The sequence below is a fragment of the Lissotriton vulgaris genome, chromosome 1_1, assembly GCF_964263255.1.
Source record: "Lissotriton vulgaris chromosome 1_1, aLisVul1.2, whole genome shotgun sequence".
Classification (NCBI taxonomy): Eukaryota; Metazoa; Chordata; class Amphibia; order Caudata; family Salamandridae; genus Lissotriton; species Lissotriton vulgaris.
In genome coordinates, this window is record NC_141685.1 from 421,457,967 (window position 1) to 421,480,807 (window position 22,841).

Consider the following 22,841-nt stretch of genomic DNA (forward strand, 5'->3'; position numbering starts at 1 on the left):
GACAAAGTCTTTTACCCCCTGCCGACCCCCGCCAAGCTCATCAAAAGGAATATCGAAATCTAGGATTGGCGAAACTACACCTCTTATACGAAATACATCATCAGCATTTGTTTTAACCCCTTCCACGCTGATGACGAGCTGGGCTCGTCATGGCGTAGCCTCCTCGCACGCTGATGACGAGCCCAGCTCGTCACGTAACATGCGTTTTTCGCAAATCTCAGCGTGCGAGCGGAATTCTGCTAGCGCGCATGAGGTTAAACAATTATGCCTGTGACAGTTTTACAAAGCTATTTTCATTTTAACCCTCACAGCTGATACATTTTGACTTAGGGAGGTTGCAAAGAGAAAACATTGTAACTTTGTGAGGTGCAACTCGAGTTGTACAGCTGTCCCTCAAGCCTGTATTGCTAAAGACCATTTCATGGGCCCTATCTCTTTCATCCCCATGGCACAAAACATGCCCGGGTCCGGCACCTGCAGGGCTATCTTCTCTGCCCAGGACCTGGTTTCTGGGCCTGTCCTGATGGTGCTGTAGGAATGGGCATTGATTAACCACAGGGCGTGGCTTGTGTCCATGTCCTGCATGACTAGATCATGTGTATATAAGGCACTGTGCACAGCAAAAGGTAATTTACTCTGGATGATATGACATTGACACTCGGCACAGGCCTTTCTCTAATAGTACTACAGAGGTGTACAAAAATATAATCGCTGGAATGTGTGAATGAATCTCAGCTGTTGGTAATTCCTCAGCGCTGCGTCCCAGTCCATCCTTATTCTGCACATCATGCCACCTCAGTTTGGACGCAGACATGGACAAATTAGCCTCGAACCTGCTCCAATAGGAACATTCCAGGCAAGAGCCCTAAACCGGAACCCAAGCAACTTTTTTTTTAAGTCTCACATCGATTTCCTCTAAAGTTATTCTCTTCACATAAATACGATCACACATTGGGTCCCTTGTTGGTCCTCCCAACAGAGAGTCCTTGGACTGTTTGGTTGGGGAGCATAACGAAATAAAAATGATGCACTCTGGCGGGCAAGGCTTGAGTCAAGATTGGGTAAGAGCTGTTTATGCAGTAGGTGGTCTCACAGTATTGCGGCTTCATAGCGATGTAGATATATCTTCGTACTATTTGTCACGATTAAAGGTCAGGTTATCCACCTTAGACAGGGAGAAGTCTAGTATGCCTTTACAGGGCTAATACTTCATACAGTCCACCTGAAAGTTGTACACTGAGCTCCACAGAGGTCGCATTAACACATCATATGCGTTGTACTAAATTGCCAAAGACTTGACGGAGTGATAATAAATATCACATATTCACGTACATGGAGAGCACCTTAAAATGAATGGTTTGATGCATATTTGTAATTTGGCAAACTATTAGATAACTTAATGCCCTAATATATGCACTGACCCCTGAAAGACGCATTCATTCACTTCGTGGTTCGAACATGCGAGCAGCAGACTCCAAACTAATTAATACCTGTGGCTGCAGGGCATGGAGACACCGAACTAAAACTACATATTCAGTTCCCAGAACAAACTATATTGCACCTAGTTTCTTCTTACCGCTACTTCAGCGGGAGCTAGAACCAGGCACACATTTGAGCAGTTTATTCTGTTAAAATGTGCTCAGCATTTCGTTACCTCACTTTGGAGCGGTGAGGAAGCCTTGTGCAACGCCGATTGTGGGCAGTAAGGGCAGCTGTGTTTCCCCTATGGTGCACTGGCCTCTCCACCCTCCACCGCCAGTGCTACCTGGAGCTCCACCCTGTTACCACAGAGACACTGCGTATTCTGCAGCCCTACAGCCCTCAATGGCTGCTTGTCCTCGGCTACTGCAAGGGCAGGGAGATGCTAGAGGAGAGTTCTGATGAGGCTTTGCCTATCGGAAAACCCGGCCTGGATTCAAGCTTGCGCACGCAGCCCTGCTGCCATGCACTTAATCCATGCACATGAAGGCTTTTCTGATCCAGGGCTTTGTCTGTTTTCGATGATGCACAGAACTTGTCCATATTGAAAATGTGGTAACTTCTAAGTACAATTGTTATCGGTAAATAGTGTATGCCAGCCCCAGTTTTGCAACATATGTTTAGATATTGAATTGGGGTGAGTGAATTATCCATCCTATTTTTGCACTGCGGTACTTATAGTGTAGAGTTTGTTGTAACTAATGTTAAGCCGCACTGGATTGCATAGCCTGAAACCACTTTTTTAATGTTTATGTAAAGTCAGCTTTGCGGACGTGTGCTCCGAGACTGGGGTGGGGGGCTGAAGCAAGGAGAGGCTCCCTGAGCGGCCATTACAAGCGTGCAAGCCACAATAAAAAAGTAATAAAACAAATACTTCAGAAACATGATCAGTCAGTACACACTTCCCAAAGATAAGAAATACCCTCACGACAGCCGACAAGTAGGCGATCCAGTTCGGTTGGACCGTCCCAAAAGGAGACAGGGTAAGAAACAAAAAAGCCTCAGTTTCAATCTGAGGCCACTATTTAGCATAAGCCATGACACCAACCAATAAAAATAATAGGCGGGCATCAAGTCCCCTTCTCAGATCTCCTATACCACAATGTCTCACAGAGCTAACAGCGCATGCACGCTGCAACGCTAGGCAAGACCTAAACATGTGGATTTTCAGCAGTTTACAGCATCTAATATGATTCCCCTCCAATCACAGATTAACTTGGAGGCTTTTCCAGGCCTTGGCTAACAGAATGAAAACCTTTCCAAACTTTTTCTTACATTTCTAACTATGGGTACTTCTACCTATACTGCATTCCCTGATATTAAGGCCATTAGAGGGTAATACCAGTCAAACCTGTCGGCAACAAATCCAGGCACTTCACATATAATGTCCAATTTATAAAATGAAAAGGCATGAAGGTGATTCGCCTCTTTACCGGGAGCCATAAAAGTGACAAAACTGCACAAGAGACATGGTCTCTCCTCTTTATACAAATCAGAGCCTGGACCACTGCATTCTGCAACCTTGAAACATTGTCAGCAAATACACTTTGAGCAACAGATATGCAATATTGAAATAGCTTAACCTGTTGACACCTACATCTTTTTGCCCATGCCCTCTCTCACTTCTGCGTTACAAACCAAAACAACCAAGGGCTTTACTGCTAACTGTGGCTAGGTGGCACTGCACTCCCTCATCTCTAATGCTTCCAAGACAGATATTTTCCTTCTTCTCTGCACCAGCATCTCCACCCTCTTTGTTTCACTCAAATCTTTCCTCCACAAACATTTGACCCCCCGACTCCAGAGTTCCAGACACATTCGGTTAATGTTGATTCCCAAAAGAGGATGGTGTAAGTATCTGATGAGAACCTCATCAGCTGCTTACCATAAAAAGGGTCTTCCCATTCCAAAACATTTTGCAACTGAGAGATTTTCTCCATTTCATGCCACCACCCTTCTTCCAAGCCATTTCAATGTTTGTTATTTCTCTCCCAACAAAAGAGTCAAATTTAAACTACTTTACCTTGTATTCATTAATGTGAATGCCATTTCTCACCTTGATAATTACTGTCCCAGCCATGGGTAAATCAAATTCTTGGCATCGTTTTGCTAACCTTGATCTACTTCCACAACCTCCCTGCAGTGCCACCCCCACCGCACACCCCGCTTCTCATCCCACTTTTCTACAATCTATTTTCTTAGCCACCGTCACTTCAACATCCTCCTCCTTGAGTTTAGGCCAATCCAATTCTCACCCATCTCTAATGGACACCTAAAAAATAATATATAATGCTTTAAATCTAGACTAGCGCTGACATGGGCTCAATGGAATGTCTGCCTGACGTTTTCTAGCAGTGCTATTACTCAATATAATATATATATATGAATACAGGATTTATGTCTGATTTAAAAAATGTCATATAAATTGTATGACTTCACCATCCTGACAAAATGAGGCCTAGGAAGCATGTTTCAATTCCACACTTAAGGGGGAGATGCCATTGATTCTGATTGTAAATCCTATCTCCTGAAACATATTCTCACGCACCACGTTTCTGTTCAAAGTACCTTTGCTGTAGCTAAATAACAAAACAAACTGGGGCACAGATTTTCTAAAGTTGTGTGCTAACACAACTCGACACAAAACACAGCATCAATCTGCATACCATTGTGCACAGTGCAAAACATTATGTTATCTTGTGACAGCTATGCAAAGTTTAGTAAATATGGGCCCTTAAGTCATTCGTGATAAATGTGTGCACCCTGAAGGGGCACGGCTCATCTTCCCATTGTATCTCTCAGGCTTTGGGAATCATACTATGGCCACGTTCCATAAAACTACAAAAGCAAGATGGTTTATGGTTATCCCATCTGCTTTGGTCTTTGGCTCAATTTATGTTTTTGTATCAGCGGGTTGGAATCCTCGTGTGATTAGCAACCATGAGGCTTGTTCATATGTCTTATTCATGGATTGCATTTTGTAAATTTTTAATTATGTACCCCTGTGCCAAGGCTCAGATGAAAATGGATTTCTGTCAGATAGCCTGGCTACTGAAGTCACTATTTTTTTTAAGGTAAATAAATGCAATACGCCTTACTCGCTTCGACTTTTTAAGATGTGTGTCTGCTTATATCATCTGTTTTTAATATGTCTGCATTTATAATAAGGACACATATTCATGCCCCTGAGGAAGGGTGTTAAAACTTTGCATCCTCCTCCTGCAAGTGAGACTGACACTTTTCGGCGGGGGGGGGGGGGGAAAGGGGGGGCTCATTCGACCCAAGACCTCTGAATATCTGCGAGATATGGGAGACTTAGCAACCCTCTGCATACTCTGCAGGGGGGGGCATGCTTTTACATTATGCGCCACCGCACTTAAGACATCTGCTTTGGTAGATATGATGTCAATAAAACAACTGTGGTGCAAAGAACAAACAACTATGTTCAAAAAGACTTTAGGGCAAATATTAATTACTCCATAAGCAACTTTAGTCACAGATATGCAAACACTGACTAACATGTGTTTCGCGATATACATTGCTACCTCAGTCCTTATATATCAACGTTTCATCATCATTTTTTTTGTGCTGGTGGTAATAAAGTTCCAGTGGCAACAGACTTGGGCCCTGTGCTCAGACACCTGGGGCTTGAATCACAAAGGGCCACCACACTCGTGGTGGAGGCCCCTCGATCGTGGGGGAGTCTCCGCTATGAGAATTCTCATTGCAAAGATTCCGCCCCGAATGCGGAGACTCCCCCAAGACTGCCAGGCCTCGGTCTCGAGTGTTGAGGTCCTGTGTGAATCAGGCCCTTGGGTTTTTTAGATTGTGATGATGTGTTAATTACAATTCTACCATATCAGAAACTGGACCTTTACTGACCATAGGAGAACTTGATTTTGATGGAACTCATTAGGTATATGAGTCCCTAAAGAAGCAATGTATATACTGAAACACCCGTTCGCCCATGTTTGCATATTTGTGAATAAAGCTGAATTAATAAATGAGTGCCTCTCATTCTTTTGGAGCAAAGGTCTGTGACAAAGTAGAATTTATAAAGCAGTTATAGAGTTCTGATATCATGTTATGCGAGAACCACTCACATCTGGGAAAGGATACAGGCACGTCTTCCTAATAGTAAATTAGGAAATGGTGATTCTGCAGTTTGCCCAATTACAATTTAATCACAATTTCTACCAGCATGCCCTGCTCACTCTCGTTTTCGTCATAAACACATGCAGATGCACCACATTTTGTGCAATATTTAGTACAAATTGTCTGAAGATTTTCTGCTAAAACATTATATGGTCCGTGCCTTATGGGACTATGATATGATATCCAAATGTCCATCTTTAAACTCCTAGAAAATTGTCATGTTCATTTTTTAAATATTCCTTTTTATCTCCTCGTATGCAAGGCATTATGCATTAAGTTTCATCAGATTCCCGAGGTAAACTTATTTTGGATTTAAGTAATGTGAAAACAAACACTAGAACTTAAAGTATATATTTCTTCTAACCCCAGGATACTGTTGCTATTTTACACATATCAAATGCAAGGCCAGTAATATCATGGAGCATAAACATGCAATCCATTCAACATAAGGTCTGTGTTTTGAGATATTCTTGGAAATTTCATAAAGTGAGGGTTACATTTAAATCATCCAATCTTGGACAATATTTGCCAGTGTTTTTTATAGGTCGAGTTTACTAGACAGCGCTGCTGTCTGGTTTAAAAAAACCTAGAGTGAGCTTATCAAGAGCTTACAGGGGGTTTTAGACTGTCCTTTGCTTTGCACTGGCTGGCTTTATTGCCGCTCTCATTTGCTTGTTTCTTATTCAATGGTTTTACTTGTCCCCGCTAGTCCAGCTGGAGCTTCTCCCTTCCCTAAAACATAATCTTTTTATTATCTTTCTGATTGGCGGACTTCTATCTTTCCACTGTTCACTTTTATGGAACAACTTGTTCTTCTTATTTAGATACTCCTTGAGAGTGCATGTGTTTTCCAGCTCTCTTCCCCTTGTGATTCTCCTCCCCCCTAAAATACCTTACCCTGTTATTGGCTACTTTTTGAGCTGCAACGTCGGTCTTGTGATCTTTTTCCTCTTGCTCCTTGTTGCTTTTCTCTTGTGTGCTGCTTTTCCTGCCCCCGCCCACTCCGTAGTGGCTTCTCACTCCTTCCTACTCCCCGTTGTCCTCCTATCCCACCCGCTTGATCCTTTCTTGCTATATATTTTTTTCAAGAGCCAGGCAGCAAATTGCTGCTCTGCCCTCTGCCATAAGTGTTTTCATACTCCTTCAATTTCATAGATATTTCTTTCCATTCACAGATCAATCTAGGACTTGTAAATGTAAAAAAAAGTTGCCCCCCCACCCGTGTCATGTCATAGGCATGCGTGTGCGCTGACGCATACAAGTGCCTGAAGTCACGTCATGCACCCTTTTCTTTTTTGGCAATTCTGTAACCAAAGCAATTGGCAAAGACAACAGTTCCCAAACGCGAGCCCTATTGGCTTTGCTAATTTTTGTGTGTTTTTACTGAGACCTGTTTTAGAGCAGTCAGCAAGAAAGAGAACAGGTGTGTTTCTTGCAGCTTCAAGAACTGAGTGGAATGGGTAATAGTTTAACCTCTAGTTATATCAGCACAGTAGCTCAGGCATACATTTATTCCAAAATGAAGACCTTCATGAAAGAATCCCTAAAAATGAAACTGAAAGAATAGCACCACTATAATAAGGGCAGTGCTCTTTTGTGCCAATGGAATGGGCCATTTTATCTCATCAAATGTGGTTTGCACAGTCTCTCTGTCTCTATCATATGTCAATTATATTAAATGAAACATGAGTCGTATGGTAGTGACCAATAAGCGGCCTTTGGTTTAACTCACCACTGGCACCGGTATCACTCTTAAGGTAACCCAAACTGTTCGAGCAATGAACTTGAGACAAACTGTTTCCTGCAAAAGCTTTTTATGTCAGTTGTTAAAGCTGCAACTGCATAACATGATTATTGTTCTTTGCATCCTAACATAAGCTAAGGGTAGCAATGTTATGTGCAGCATGCTGAATGCTTTTTAGAACTGGAAAACTGTTAGTGTGACTTCTTCATACAATTTTTAAATACTTTTCAGAGATAAAGATTCGTTCGCTTGGCATGCTAGGAGCAGGCCAGAGTGGCCAAAGGTTCGCCCATATAGCTGTGCTGTTACTGAAAGGGCAGTTTGTAGAATAAAAAGTTCTTGGCACACAAGAGTTTGCAGGCCTCTAATTGGCAGGGTGACTGATGCTCGTGAATTTGATGGAGAACAAACCAGTTTGTGGTGCTCTGTTTGTTCTCTTCTTGTTCGGAACTGATGTCATTATTGCATAATACTGCTGCAGCCTACACAAACCTTAGAAAGCCAAGACCCAAAATTGGAACTCTTTTCGTACTATCAACATGCAGGACCAGCTCAGTCTCCTCTGATGGGCCACAGAGCCAAACACTGTGAAAAAAGCCACATTTTAAGTCATTATGAGGCAGCAGCAAAGAAACTTGGATAGATACCTCTGGAGGTGCAGATACCGATGCCAGTAAGGGATGCCTCTAGCAGCTGTGTGTCAGAATATCACCGCCAGACAGAAATATTGTCTGGCAGAAATATTGTGTCCTAAGTATCATTTGAACAATATCGTCCGATTATATTTTAGTACACTTTTAGGCACAATATTCTGCCAGGCAACATATCGACAACTATATTCTACTAACTGGCTAGAAGCAAAAAGCGTAGGAAATGAACCTGAAGTTGTGTTCATGCATAACAGTGGTGTCCAATATTGGTCCACAAAGGCCACATCATTGCTCAAAATGTAAGATAAGCAATGACTATGTAAAGGATTTCAATCTAGGTTCTTTGTATGCAAATGCATCCCCTGCAGGTTTCCATAGCAGGGGCTCTATCTTTGAGGACAGAGTCTGTTTACTTTGCCATCGTTAGTCTCAAGCAATTTATAGAGAGAAAGGGGAAAAAAAGATAACTTGAGGGCTTGGTGTGGCTACTGATGATGGGGGTCAGCACTGGAGGCCCACGTGTGAATTACAGATGAGTGTAGGGGGGATTCTGTTCTTAGGAAGTGAACGGGTGACGTCATTGAAGGCATTGTGTTTACACTAAATGAGTCCATTTTGTTTAAGAAAAATATAGCAGTTTGTTGTGGAAATTATTGAAATGATGCTGAAAGGTAAAGCTGTTGCCAGTTAAGTATATGTAGCCCATGTTTTGGATAGTTTACTATCTATGTAAAGCCTAGAATTGTGCATATTTCAATCCAGGTGCCGGCTTGCTTCCATCTGAGTAGTGGGGTTGGCAAGTACTATGACCAGCCAATATACAGGGTTTCGACTGCCATGTTTCCAGTTGTCTTGTCTTTTATTGTAGCAGGTGGAAGTTTTCACTAACATCAACCTTTTTGATCATGTGTTTTTTGTCAGACTTAAGGTAGACAAATAGTCACATTTCATAGTAATCTGACTTTGCGGTTGAAACAGAACTCTAATTAAGAAGAACAGAGTTTGATCATTTACACAAAGAAGAACTTGGACTAAAGTGCTAGTTTTTAACTGGGACATCGCTGAAAAATATTGGCTTATTGCCCTCCTTTGAAACCTAAGAGCTCTAAATAAGCAACCCCGTTTTTCTTATCTTTCATTGTTTTTGTACCCTCTGTTTTCAATCAAATATTTGCTTTTGATAAGGGGACTTTAGGCCTGATTCACAAACTGCATTTTGTAGAAGACAAAGTAGTACCATCATAGTACTATGTACTACAACATGTAACTCACAAACCTAGGAGTGGATGTCCATCTCTGCCTATGCTATCTTTTCTGTATGGATAACTTGTACTAAATGTAGGAGGAACCAACGGAGTGGTGAGAAAATTGGAACTAATTGTTCACAAATGGATGAGGTAAATGGAAAATTAAGCAGGGCTTTGGTAGGGAAATTCTAACACTAAACACTCACCCACAAAAATGGAAGACCATTGCATTTCACAAAATACACTTGTAAAGTCACTACAGCTCTGATAGGTCTAAAGAAGTTTACATGCACTCCAATCAAGTCTCCGAATAAGTAGTGCACCACGTGCGGGCAACCACGGGCACAGCAACACACTCCCAGATGAAGCAATGGAGGCTGTGAATTAAGCAACACCCACTCTCCATAGCAATTAATGTTACATTATAAAAATTAGTGTGTCATATATATATAATTTGCATTTATGTATAATATATATGTATATATAATTTACAAATATGTTTATATATAACATTTACATATATACATATATACATATATACATATATACATATATACATATATATATGTATATATATATATATATACACACACACACACACACACACTTCTTGCCTCATTACTCTTATGTGCTATGCTTTGAATTAACCCGTTAGGGCATGAAGGACTATATTGCTGTTACTTTTGGAATTGATTAGTATTGACTATAAAGAATTGGCACATATATTAATATTGATGGCTTGGTTGGAATCTTTCCATACAAGAAGCAAAACCAAACTATTTGTATTGTAATGATTTAACCAAGTGTCACTATTTAATGAATTAGTAATTTGTCATTGCTAGTCTGTTGAAAGTTGGCACACAATTTCATGCAGGTGTGCAGCTCCTTTATGTTGTTGCGGTTTTCACTGTTTTTGCAGTTCTGTACACTAATTCTTACTCGTTGATGCCCCTGACTTTTGTTTAAAGCAATCTCTCGCCAAAACACATAGAGTAGTTTTTCTGCCTAATCAATAAACTGTACAGCATTAGGGGTGCTATGGTTTAGGAGTGTCACCCCACTGCTTTTGAGCAGTGATGTAAAGGAAATATAAAATGATAATACCTTTAAATTATTACCATTTTATGTTTCCTTTCTGGGCAGGTGGGTGGGCGGGGTTGCTCTGCTCATGGAGCAGGGGAGGAGTGGTTTTCCCACTCCTATGTGTGCAATGACAGTTGGGTCGGTCCTCTGGGGCCACCCAAACCAGTCATGCACACTTTCCCCGTTCTCCATAAAGGCTGCATTACAGCCTGCATGGAGAACAAACCCAGGTCCCCATTCCCTGGTTGAGCATTGAACGAGGACACTCAAAACCAATCACAATGCTGCATTGCAGCATTGGGATTGGTCAGGGGCGCCTGGGTGCTTACCAATCACAATGCTGCACTGCTGCATCGTGATTGATAAGGGAAATCTTTTCTATTCTTCCTATGCCTCAGTCTGAGGAGGACAGCAGGAGCAGAGATGTGGGCCCGGTCCGGCAAGGAAAGTTTAGCTTTGAAAAAAAAAATTCTCTTAACCCCTCGTGACCACCCTTGCGTGGCCGCACCTGCCCAGACACCCTCTAATAATGCCGGCCACCACTGTACAGCATTCACAAGCACCTGAGTACACATCACTTTGCTTCATAAAAGGAGAACAGCTTTTTTCTGCAAATTATAGGGTCTCACACCTGAGGACGTACAACTGTACTACTTGCCATATATATATATATATATATATATATATATATATATATATATATATATATATAAATATTACAGAGTTGCTATCGACACTCTGTAGTTAGGGAATTCCTCAGATTATTCACCATTAATAACTTTGTGCCTTTTTGACAAATCTTCACGAAACTTTGCAGACCTATTCTTCCTTCTACATTGGCAAATAATGCAAAGTTTAGGGGCGATTGGTCAAGGTGGTGAAATGATAAGGGGGGGGTAAAACACGTTTTTCTACCAATGCATTTTTCTTTTTTTCTTTTTTATTATTGTTCTCTCACAGCAAAATTGCATACAAAGTAACAGATTCACAGTTCCAATACTCTCCTAGGACAGTACAGCAAAGCAAGAAAGAATACAAAATAAATAACAGATAGCACATCACTCCTCGTAATAATCATGGAAAGCACTCCAAATTTTTATGCCCAGTCTTCTTTTCCTCGACCCCTTAATAGAAAAAAGACCCCACCAATGCATTTTTCATTGACAAATTTACATGTAATTTGGCAGGGTTGGACATTATGATGCACAGATGATACTTTTAGGCACTATAGTTAAGTAGGGGAAGTATTTTTTACATTATAAGTCACTTTACCTTAGTGATATCTGTGGCAATGGTATTTTCGGTATGTACCTGTGGTACTTCCACAAAATACTGCAGTACAGATGGATGACAAATCATTATGTGATTGGCTAAAGACTACAGTTACAAAAGTTAAAGCCAGCCATTTTGTTTTTATGTAACTTTGCCTGTGTTCCGAGTTTCACCCTTAGATGTAGGTAAGTATTAGGTGTGATATGTTCCCCCACCTATAACCATTTTTTTAATGTAGGGAGCACCACTGCGCTGCCTCGGGAGTACTGTGATACCAAAATTAAAATAAACAAATAGATATGTTAAAGAATTAAAAATACACAAAAGCACCCTATGTTTTATAAATAGTATGTACTACAGAGTTTTAACATTTTTAAATCTTCAGTACAAAGTCTGTGAAGTACCACTGTGATACCTACAGATTACCATGCTACTTAACATTTTTTTTAAATGTGAAGTTCTCCCTAAACTGCTATAAAGATGTATAGAAAATTATAAATACAATTCTCTATTTATCAAAACTTTTCTAAAGCGGTAATCGATAGTGAACAACAGTAAAACTTACTACTTCTCTAGATCTAAGACACTAATTCAGAATTCAGCGAAACGCACAATGCAGATAAACTGTGCTGGAAACAACATTGCTGCCTTTTTCCTTTGGTAAACAATACCATTAGCCAATCACATAAAGTCATATCATGCACATGTACTGCTATACACTGTGAATTTACCACAATATACTGCAGCACTCTATGTGAGCAAATATTATATAAATTATAACTTTGGCACTAATTACACTATTCACTGCTTAAATTGCCACACTCCACTGTACTCTCTTACACTCTATGCCACTTCACGCTAGCCATCCCTACTCTTCGATATTACACTCTAAGCAACTCCGCTGTAGGCCACTCCAGTATACTCCACTCTTCTCTAATGCACAATACGCCACTCCACTCTACACCACTTCCTTCTACTCCACTACACTGTATGCTATTGCACTCTACTCCACTCCATTTTATGATACTCCAGTATACACCAATACACTGTATGCCCCTCCACCCTATGCTACTCCACTCTACGTATCTCCACTCTATGGAACTCCACTCTATGACACTACACTCTACGACTCTACACCCTTTGCTAATCCACTCTATGCCACTCTACTGTACGCCACTTCAGTATACACCACTGCACCGCATGTTGTTCCATTGTATGCCACTGCACTTTACACCGCTCCACTGTACTCAATTGCACTGTACACCACTCCACTATATGTCAATTCACTATACACCAATCAACTATGTGCCAATATATACTGTAAACTGTTACACTGTACATCACTCCATTCTATGGTACTACACTCTATGCTATTCCACTATATGTCACTCCACTCTACATCACTACACAATACACTAGTAGACCTCAACGTTATTCCACTCTACACCACTCCACAGTACAACACTTCACTGTATGCAACTCAACAGTATGCTATTACACTGTATACCACCACAGTCTACCCTACTACACTCTTCCCTGCTCCAATCTACAACACTCCACTCTATATTATTCCACTCAACACTCCACTCTACACCACTACAATGTATGCCAGTCGACTCTATGCTATTACACTCTACATTTCTCCACTCTGTGCTAACCCACTCTATCCCACTCCAGTGTACACTATGCATCTGTATGCCACTTCAGTATATCCACTCACACTGTGCTATTCCAATGTACACCACTATACCATACCTCACGCCAGTATTCGCCAGTCCACTGTATGCCACACCACTGTACACCACTCTACTGTACACCACTCTCCTGTACACTATACCACTATATGCTACTTCACTCTAACACACTCCAATGTAGTCACTACACTGTACCAGTTACACTCAACGTTATTCCAGTCTACACCAATCCATTGCCATTGTACACTACTCCACTGCATGTCCCTCCAGTCCATGCCATTCCACTCTACGCTGGTACAATGTATCAATTACATAGTATGCCACTCCGTTCTATAACACTACATTCTACACCACTCCACAGTACACCAATACATTGTTCACCCCTACAGTCTTCCACCCTCCTTCGTTCCGCTCTACAGTACTCCACTGTATGCCACTAGACTCTGTACATCTCTACTGTAAACTACCCTACTGCATGCCCTCCAGTCTAACCCACTTCACTAGAAGTCACTGAACACCACTATACTGTACGCCAATCCATTGTGCACTGTTCCACTGTCAATTCAGCTTGGTAGCCACACTACATTAGCTATAACTCAGCACTTTGCCATGTACTGTGTTCTCACAAAACATTTGATCTGCAATGTCATGACTGTTCTCTTCTAAATACTATTATTTGACATGTTATGGGTGAGAACATACAAAATAGTACAGGCAGGGCGCGGAGAAGGCACAAGTTATAAGTTCTCAGATCTGGATTTTGTACGGTCAGGTATTATCACAATAAAACAAGCTATATTGTTTTTGTACATTTGGAAGTTATACGTGAACTGTGCCACAATATCAAACACATTGAAATTTAAAGAAATGTGCTTGTATTGTAATTCAAAGAGGGAACTACAGTACAATGATTGCCAGGTGGAATGAATAAGAGGATTCAGGTAAAGAAGAGAAACTAATTAATCCTGAGATGGGCACTGCATTTACCTTAGAAGGAATAATATTGAATTATAGATGTTATACCTTTCTCAGGAGAATCCTAGTACCACCATATACAATGAGAGTGAAGTTTGAGTTGTCAGTAAAGTGACTTAGATATCTGATGTGAAAACCATTACTCTTCTTGACAGATACTTATCTACAATTTGCATGGGTTTCATACATGAGTTACCAAACGCATAGTAAAAGCTTGCAAATGAAGTAAAATGTTCAATATCAATTGTTATGAATAGTAGCTTTCTATCTCTGGCATTTCAATTTGTAAAATGATTTTTTAAAATATTTTGTGCTTGCTTACATTTTAAAGTCACTTTATCTTTGAAACATTTTTGTGCTTTTAATCAGAACAAAGTTTAGGTTTATTTGCTTTATTTTAGATTTTACTTGGAAAACATTTATTTTCTTTTGGGGCTGTGGCCTTTTCTTGTATACCTAATGGGGCCTCAGTAACATTTAGGGGCAGCGCCTAGATAAAGGGTTGCTCTTTGGGAAAATTGTGAGATAACTAAAGTGAAAAACAGTTTGGTGTTTCAGTGCTGTGATGTGAAAGTGTTGAATAACTAGGTTTTCAATATTGTCACTTTCTCCCGGACCATCGTATCCAAATAGCTTTTTGGGGCTTCTTGGAGCTATTTACATCTAAAACTTTAAAACCTAATTTCACTGGTTCTACTGATTGGATTGCTTTTGCTTGGATGTCACGCACATTGAGTTTGGTAAAATACTGTATAGCTAGGCTAAACCGAGTCTCTGTAGGGCAGGGGTGACCTGCTCCTTAAAGCAGGACCTCTATGGGATGATGTAATTTTTACAGGAAATTAGTTTTCCCTAAAACAAGCATTGGCAAAGCCCACAGGTCTGGACAAAATGTGCCAAAGAACGAACATGGTTATTGCTGGAATATTTGTTTGAAATCTGTACTGACATGTATGTATGTTATTGAAATTATTGTTGATGTGTCACCAGGGCTTTAAGTGGAAGCCTTTTCAATATTATATACAAGCTATGGTTGCTGCCTATTTATCTATGCAACTAACATCCATTCACAAAGGCAATAGTCCTGACTTGTTGTAGGGATGATGTTACTTGGTGTATCATATATCTGGATGCAATGACAGAAACAGCAAAATACAAGTCGGATGTCACACTATGCTAAGCACAGATTTTAGGCACGTCCTTAATTACATTAGCTATGCCCCTTTGAGAGACCCCACCGTTTTTTGATCCCACTTAGAGCCGTGGCTAATCCCACCTAGTTAGTTGCGGTCCGCTACTCACAAGTGACTGAGGTGAGTAGTGCTGCTACTTCAAACGTGAACCACGGCAGCAACTGACTTGCGACTGTGTGCCTTATTTGAACACTTGCACCTCTACCACGTGGTGCAGCAAACAGCTGCTCCCAGGCACCTCAACTGCTCCTTCCCCTCCGCAGCAGCCTCTCTCACCCTCCGGAATGTGCAGCGGGGCATGAGCTGAAGACAGGAGATCCACCGATGCCTAGCTTTGGGATACCATGGCACAGGACGGAAGCCGGGGCTGCCGATGGGCGTTCTAGCAGGCATGGAGCACCTTGGGATAGGGTATGGCAGCTTGGATGGCCCTTATTTTCATTTGGCTGTGCTTGCTCTTCTTGCTAGCTGGTGCTTCACTGTATATTCTTCTTTCTGACCACCCAGTCACTGCTGAAAGGGGGGATCCTCTTGCAGAGGGTTTGGCAGTGTGCAGGCCCCCTAAGCATGGCGCTAGCTGCGATGCTTTCCCCATTACTTTGTTCTGCTGACCTTATACTGATTTGCTGGTCAGCATTATGGGTGCAGGGGCCTAACTGGAGGACGCTGGTGCGTGCACTGGATGGCCGCCTTCTTGCCCTGCAACCATTGATATCCACCTGGCAATAGGTGCAAGGTGAGCCTTAAACTCTAGCCACACTTCCCCCATGGCACACCGAGACTGCTGCCAGCGTACATGCGGGACTGAGACAGAAAATAGCCCCGGGCACCAAAATAATAAGCATTGGCATAGCCAATAGGACTCGCCTTTGGAACCTTATAAGTGTTTAGTTATCCAGCACAATATCCTTAGTGCAACATCAAGTGTTGCATGCCTAAACACTTATAAGGTCCCAAAGGCGAGACCTATTGGCTATGCCAATGCTTGTTTTAATTATATGTATTATATCTTCTAGACCTGCTCATTGGGCACTAGGGATGGTCTGGCAGCATTGTGTGACTTTCAAAATGTCTGCATTACTGTTAAGAATAAATGAGTAAGGCGGTTTGAGTCACTGAGTGAGAATCTGGGGTCTGTGAGTGAGTTTATTGAGTGAATTGGTGAGTGAGTTAAACACAAAGTTGTATATTTTAACTTGCAATATGTGTTAGATTTTGTTATTAATTCAGTAAAAGAGTGAAATATAGTTGATTATTTCAGCAGGAAGCATAAGAGATGAACTGGTGACATGGCTCACTGATGAGCAGGTAGTAGTTAGCATCAGAGGTATAGCTCTAGGGAGTGGCATTAAAGCTAGCACATGGAATGAGAAACAGCCAGACCCGAAGCTTATGGATTTGTGGCCAAATTCACCAATCTGGATCACTTTCAGCTACCCTAAATGCATGTAAAAGGAGGCATGACCTGCTGGTTCCATGGCCTTGTCCGTATTTGCATGCTCAACTTATGACATAGTACGGAGTAAAACAGAATTTCAGTGCATACTATGATTCACCATAAACATTTGAAAAGGACTAAAAATGAGGTATGTCATCCGTGTGATTTAACCTAAACACAGTAGAATACACTTTATGTTCATGGCGCTTTGTCACTTAATTCCGATACATCTAATACCTTCCTCCACTAACATTTTAGACCTCTAAGTTTCTTCTTCACAGGAATTCATAGAAACATTGTTCAGGACGTTAAGTTCTAGCGACATATACTACTTGAATGATATGCTACTGAATGCCAGAGAATTCAAATTTTACAGGTCACACAAAATCTCACACATAGCTGTAACTACACATACAGTTTGTCGTAGGCAAGCTCATAACACACACAGCCGCCAAGGGACCCATCTCATTTTATCCAATACGACTTGAGCACGCAGTGATTTTGAACCCAGAGATAACATTTGAAAGGCAAGCTTGGTAATGTTAGAATGCAATGAGATGTGTGCTAACAATCCAGAAAAGGGTGAAGGTTTCCCAGATGCCAAAGCACCATCTTACAAGCAAGGAAGGTGTCATAGATGAACTTAACAACACTAAGCACCCGGAAGTTGTGGGGCAGAAGCCAATTAAACCAGCTATTTACAAAGGAACAAGAGTGTCTCGTGGGAATGTGGACCAATATACAAATGCTGCAGAAAATGCTGGCCCTGCACTGCCAATACCTTTATTAAACAACTGGTATTCAGACATAAAGGGGCAGATTCATGGATGCATTTATGAGTACAGGAAGTAGTGTTACAGGAGTACTCATTGCCTTGCTCCCGTATGACTGTGGGTCGGACATAAAATGTCTAACTTCCTATTAGTAAAAGTACAAAGAGGCTGCAGGCCTTTCCATTTGAACCCACTGTATAAGAATATTTCCATAATATTCCCAGCTTAGATGTTTTAGGACCAATTCACAAAAGCATGTAAGAGTCAATCAAACAGCACTACAAGAGTATTACTTTATGGAGTCCGAAAATGCCTAATTGAATTGGCACCAGCGTGTAGGTATACGTTTTACGATGTACCCGTGGCAATACCAGGCACCCTAGTGGTCCCTCTCACTAATTAAATCGCAGCTTCTCTCTTGAGCCCCATACTTTCCTGCTACCATTTGTAGTAGAGATGGCATATTTAAACTCTCAGAGTGATACAGCCATAAATAAATACAACAAGAGCAAGTTTAACAGAAAGGTCAATAGCACAACTAATCAAAAGCATATTGTGACTGCAAGTGACATCCAGATTTTTGCATTCTCATATACATTTGATTTCAGACTAAAGCATGGGACTTAAGATTGTCATTAATTCAATGTGTAAGCGCTGTTTACATTAAGTTAAGCCATAAGCCTACAATACAGATGTGCCCTCACACACCCTTTTACATGGTCTGTGGGCACCGCTGGATAAATAAGTGGAACCACAAATGGTATAGTGGAAGGCAGAGTTCCGCTATTTCTGTATGTAGCAAACGAGGGAGCAAGAGTGTGTGTGCATGTTAAGTGCATTCAGAATCCTACAGGAGTCACGTGACAGAGGAAACAGAACATATCCCCTGTACTGAGGACATGCTGCAGCTCCTTAAAGGCTTGCCTCGCTTCCACTCGATTTTCCAATAATAAAAAATGCACGCTTTATTTTAGGTTTGCCAACTTTGCAGCTGCATCCGCATTAAAAATCACCAATGCAGGCTTCAAAACGCTTGACCTAGAAAAAACGCCTCAAATCATTTGCCTGCCAATAATCAGGCATATAACAAAATAAGGCGACAGCATCTGTTAAAATCATCTCTTAATCCCAGGCAGCACAGGGCGAAGCGGCGGATGCAAATACAATAGAAACACAGCACTGTACTACAAGCGAGCCCATGAACTGCTTCGGATGCACTGCCCATATTAATGATCTTGCAGCGCCCTGCTGAATTCAGAGCAGGCGTCCATGCTATAATCCCAGACCAACTACAGGCACATGGCAGCGGACGCACGTCTCCTCTGCCTGGCTGCGCGAGGCGAGACAGGCATTTCATTTCCTAGCTCCATGTCACAAGTCAAACTAAAATTCACACTGTTCGGATTCCATTCACACCTGTGGTCTCGCTCCGCTCCCTCCCGGGAGCCCTTAGCCCACCGCTTGTATTTCCAAACACTGGACAGGGCTTTTCGCACCTCTCCGCTCCCCCAGAAGTTCGCTCGGCTGAGAGAGCACCGAGGCACAGAATGATTTTGTTCCCGACAAACGGTTGCCAGAGCGCCCTGTGAATGGAAACGATTTTCTCTTGCGGGGACGCAGTGGAGCGAGGGGCTGGTGGTGTGATGGAAGGAGGGGGGAGGGAGAGGGAAGTAGCCGCGGTAACGAGCACTTCTCCCTGCATCCTTCCCGTCCCTGGCATCAGCGCCCGCACCGGCTCCACAGCAACGCAGCGCGCGCAGCCGCGCCACAGCAGCCGAGATACATTCCCGAGCCACCAACTCCCCTCCGCCACCATGAGCAGACGCGGCTTACAATTTATGACAGCGAGCAGGTTCCTTGCATTTTTTCCCAATGTAGCTGCATAATGAGGTCACGTCACTGAAATGGAGTGGATGTATTTCCCATTAGCATAAGCGTGTGTTGACGCTATTGGGAACGGGGGGTCGAATGGAATGACAACACCAACGACAAATAAAAAGAGGAAAAAATTAAAACAGTACTCACCTTCAGAGACCAAAAAAATGCAATAAAAACCCCTCCACATCTTGGCAGCTCAGCGTGTCCTTCGCGTAAAAGCGCATCGCGCTCCGGGGCTCCCCGCTGCCAAGCAGCTGAGCGGGATCCGTGACAGCATGCCGGTGCCTTCCCAGTCCAGCGCTGTACTTTCGCTCTCCTACGCCGGGGTTTGAAATGGGAAGGGGGCGGAGCCAGGCGCGGATCACCTACTCCTCCTCCCTCTCTTCCCAAGAGGCTGCACTCTGAGGATTTAAAGCCCTTTGTGCTCGTGGGCATGCCTGGCAGGTCGTATCTCACCACGGGTGGAGGGCTGGCTGTGGGTGGGTGGGGGAGCCGTCCTGCCTCTCATAAACCTCGAGCGTCATCATGATGGGCAGTGGCTCTGGTATGCAAGTGAGTGCCCTAAGAATCATCTTCATTATGATTGAATGTCCAAGAGAAGTGCCTTCTGCTAGCAAGGCATGGACCGATCCAAGATAGTTCCCTGAAAGGTCAGGGGAAAGAATAGGCATTTCCCTATGGCTGGGGTACAGCATGTGTTTTTTTAATCAAAGCTCCAAACTGGCAATACAGAAATAGCAAACCAGCTTATGTGGTCTGCTCAGGCATTGGGGTTACCTCCTAGGTAAAGGCAAATCCAGATTCTAACACCCACGTGCATCTCTGCTGGAGAGGATGAAAATCCTCTTGGAGTGAAGACTTCCCACAGCCTACTGTCTCAATAAGGGTCTATGCCACTCTTTTACACATTCATTTTGTGAAGCGCATCCAAAAGTTACCTTCTTGGCGCATCAGATAATGGGCACACGCATAAGCTGTTGGAGATGTTAGTAAGTCTCCCATTTAACTCGGCTGGTCGATGTAGATATCTCACAATTGCATGACACACCTAGGGTCTTCTTGCAACTGTTCCACAGACAGAAAGCACTAAGTGCATGCTGTAGCCCTTGAGTTGTATTTTTTAGGTCGAGCCTAGGCAGCGCATGTGTTGCTCTGGTCTGCTGTATCTGGAAAAGTGGCTTCAAGCACTTCCCATTTTTTCCGTTGTCTCCTGGTCCTACCCTTCATAAATGCCTGCTTTTTTTTGGTCAGTATGCTTAATTAATCCAGCCTTTTGATCTTTCCGACCCTCCCAGAGACTGCCCCTGTTACATATGAGTTTATTGTCTTTTATTTTTGGCTCCTTTTGGCACACTCTTTATTGTTTGCTTCAGCTCGTGTATCAGCACGGCATCCTCATTTTTATGATGGCATTTGCATCCCCTAGCCATATCAGTCTCTTTCCTATGTTGCTGCTGTGTTCAAGAACACAGCGTATGTAAACAAACTTTCTTTGGTTTTGGCAGAACGCTGCACTTCATGTTTCACAAGGGATTTGTGATTCCAGCCCACAGCAAGAGCGCTGGCCCAGAAACGACTCCCTCGATGGCCCTGAAGGCATTTATGATGAGGGTGGTTGGCCCTCAATCTGTTGCGCTCTCGCGACTGCATGCCTGTAGCTGAGGTGCTGCAGGGTTTGTGTTTGCTGAGGCATTGGGCTCCAAAATGCCACTCTCCTGTGTTGTTTTTTTGTAGTCAGCAAAAGTGTTCTCACCATATGCCTCTTCAAAAACCATTGCTTCTGCTTCTTGCACGAGACGGAAGGGGCCATGAAATACTGTGAGTGAGTCCAATGATGCTGTCTCACTTCTAACCCGCCAACCTAAGAGATTCACTCACAGTCCACTCGTGTGAGAGATGATGACAGTGCATGTGTTTTTAAAATACACTTGACTTTTGTTAACATGCACAGTATAAGAAAGTTGCCAGCGACTGTACCAACTATTTCCAAAGTGAATGTTTGTTTCATGAGTGATTGGGATTCCAGCCCATGACAGGAGCGATGTACCGGAAGCTACTCCACCAATGGCCATGAAGGCATTTATTATAAGGGTGGTTGGTCCCCACTGTGTCACAGTCCTTATAACTGTGAAAGGGCCGGGCCCATAAGTGCTAGACCTGTTCTAGAGACACAATCCAATGGTTCTTTTTTGCAGCATGGAAGCGTAAAAGGGAGAACATTTGTTAGTAAGTCAATAAATCAACCCAGAATCCTCTTGGACACATAGTAACCACAGCTAACTATGTAAAGTTAGTTGTATTATTACAGAGCCAAACATAACTAAACATAAAGGCTTCTCAAGACAAGAGTGTAAAAATACATCCGAATTAGCATGAAGCCAAATTTGTGTATTCAATTAAGATGATGTAGCATAAACAATACAATTAATTTGTTAGTCCTGGCATCTTTGGCGTGGTTTCCCGCTATCTTTTTGCCTCTACTTCCTGTATTTTTGATGCTGTGCTAGATTTCGTTTTTGCTGGTTTAGCTGCTTTGGGTACTTTGCCACTGCTGTTCAGTGTCAAAGTGCAAGTGCTCCCTGTGTAAATTGATATTATGATTGGTTATCCATGATTGGCATATTTGTGTCACTAAGAAGTCCCTAGTAAAGTGCACTGAGTGTGCCAGGACTGGTGATAACAAATGCTACTAGTGGGCCTGCAGCACTGATTGTGCCACCCACATGAGTAGCCCTAAAAAGGTGTTTCAGGCCTGCCACTGCAGTGCCTGTGTGCAGTCTGTGCACTGCCATGTCCTCCTGGTCAGTGTCCCCACTGGCCAGGCCTAACCCTTTCCTCTCTGTCCACATTGGTCACCCCTAAGGAAGGTCCAAGTTACCCCCTTGGGCAGGGTGCAGTGTATGTGAAAGGTAGAGCAGGTACTTGTCAAGGTGACATGCTCTGGTAGTGAATTACAGCCATTTTCGTTTTTCACTATTGTAAGGCTATCTTGCCCGATAGGCTATCATGGGGGATGCTGGCTAGAGTGGCTACCAGCATATCTTCCCATAGGAGCAAGATAGAACATAAACGTCTGGTATCACTGAACTCAGAATTTAATAACACATCTTTTAGGAAAGGTTGTTTTTAAATCATGTGTTTGAGAACAGCACTTTTAGAAAGTTGCTGTCCTCTTGTCTGACCCTTCTGTGTGCCTTGGCCTGTTTGTGAATTGGCTGTCTGGTTTGAGAGTGACAGGGGCTGGGAGCCCCCAGGAGGCT

At 42.6% G+C, this 22,841-nt stretch overlaps 1 protein-coding gene across 12 annotated transcripts in view; it reads right to left on the minus strand.

Annotated features, from left to right (window-relative positions):
- The window catches only part of DAB1 (DAB adaptor protein 1), a 1,411,149-nt gene that overhangs the window by 710,471 nt on the left and 677,837 nt on the right, over positions 1–22,841 (minus strand). The window contains exon 1 of one of the 12 annotated variants that reach the window (XM_086952817.1): positions 19,729–19,865. The exons of the other annotated variants lie outside the window; for them this stretch is intronic. The gene's annotated coding sequence lies outside the window, so the exon portion shown is untranslated. Of the gene's footprint in view, positions 1–19,728; positions 19,866–22,841 lie in introns of those variants that run through there. 12 annotated transcript variants of the gene reach the window in all.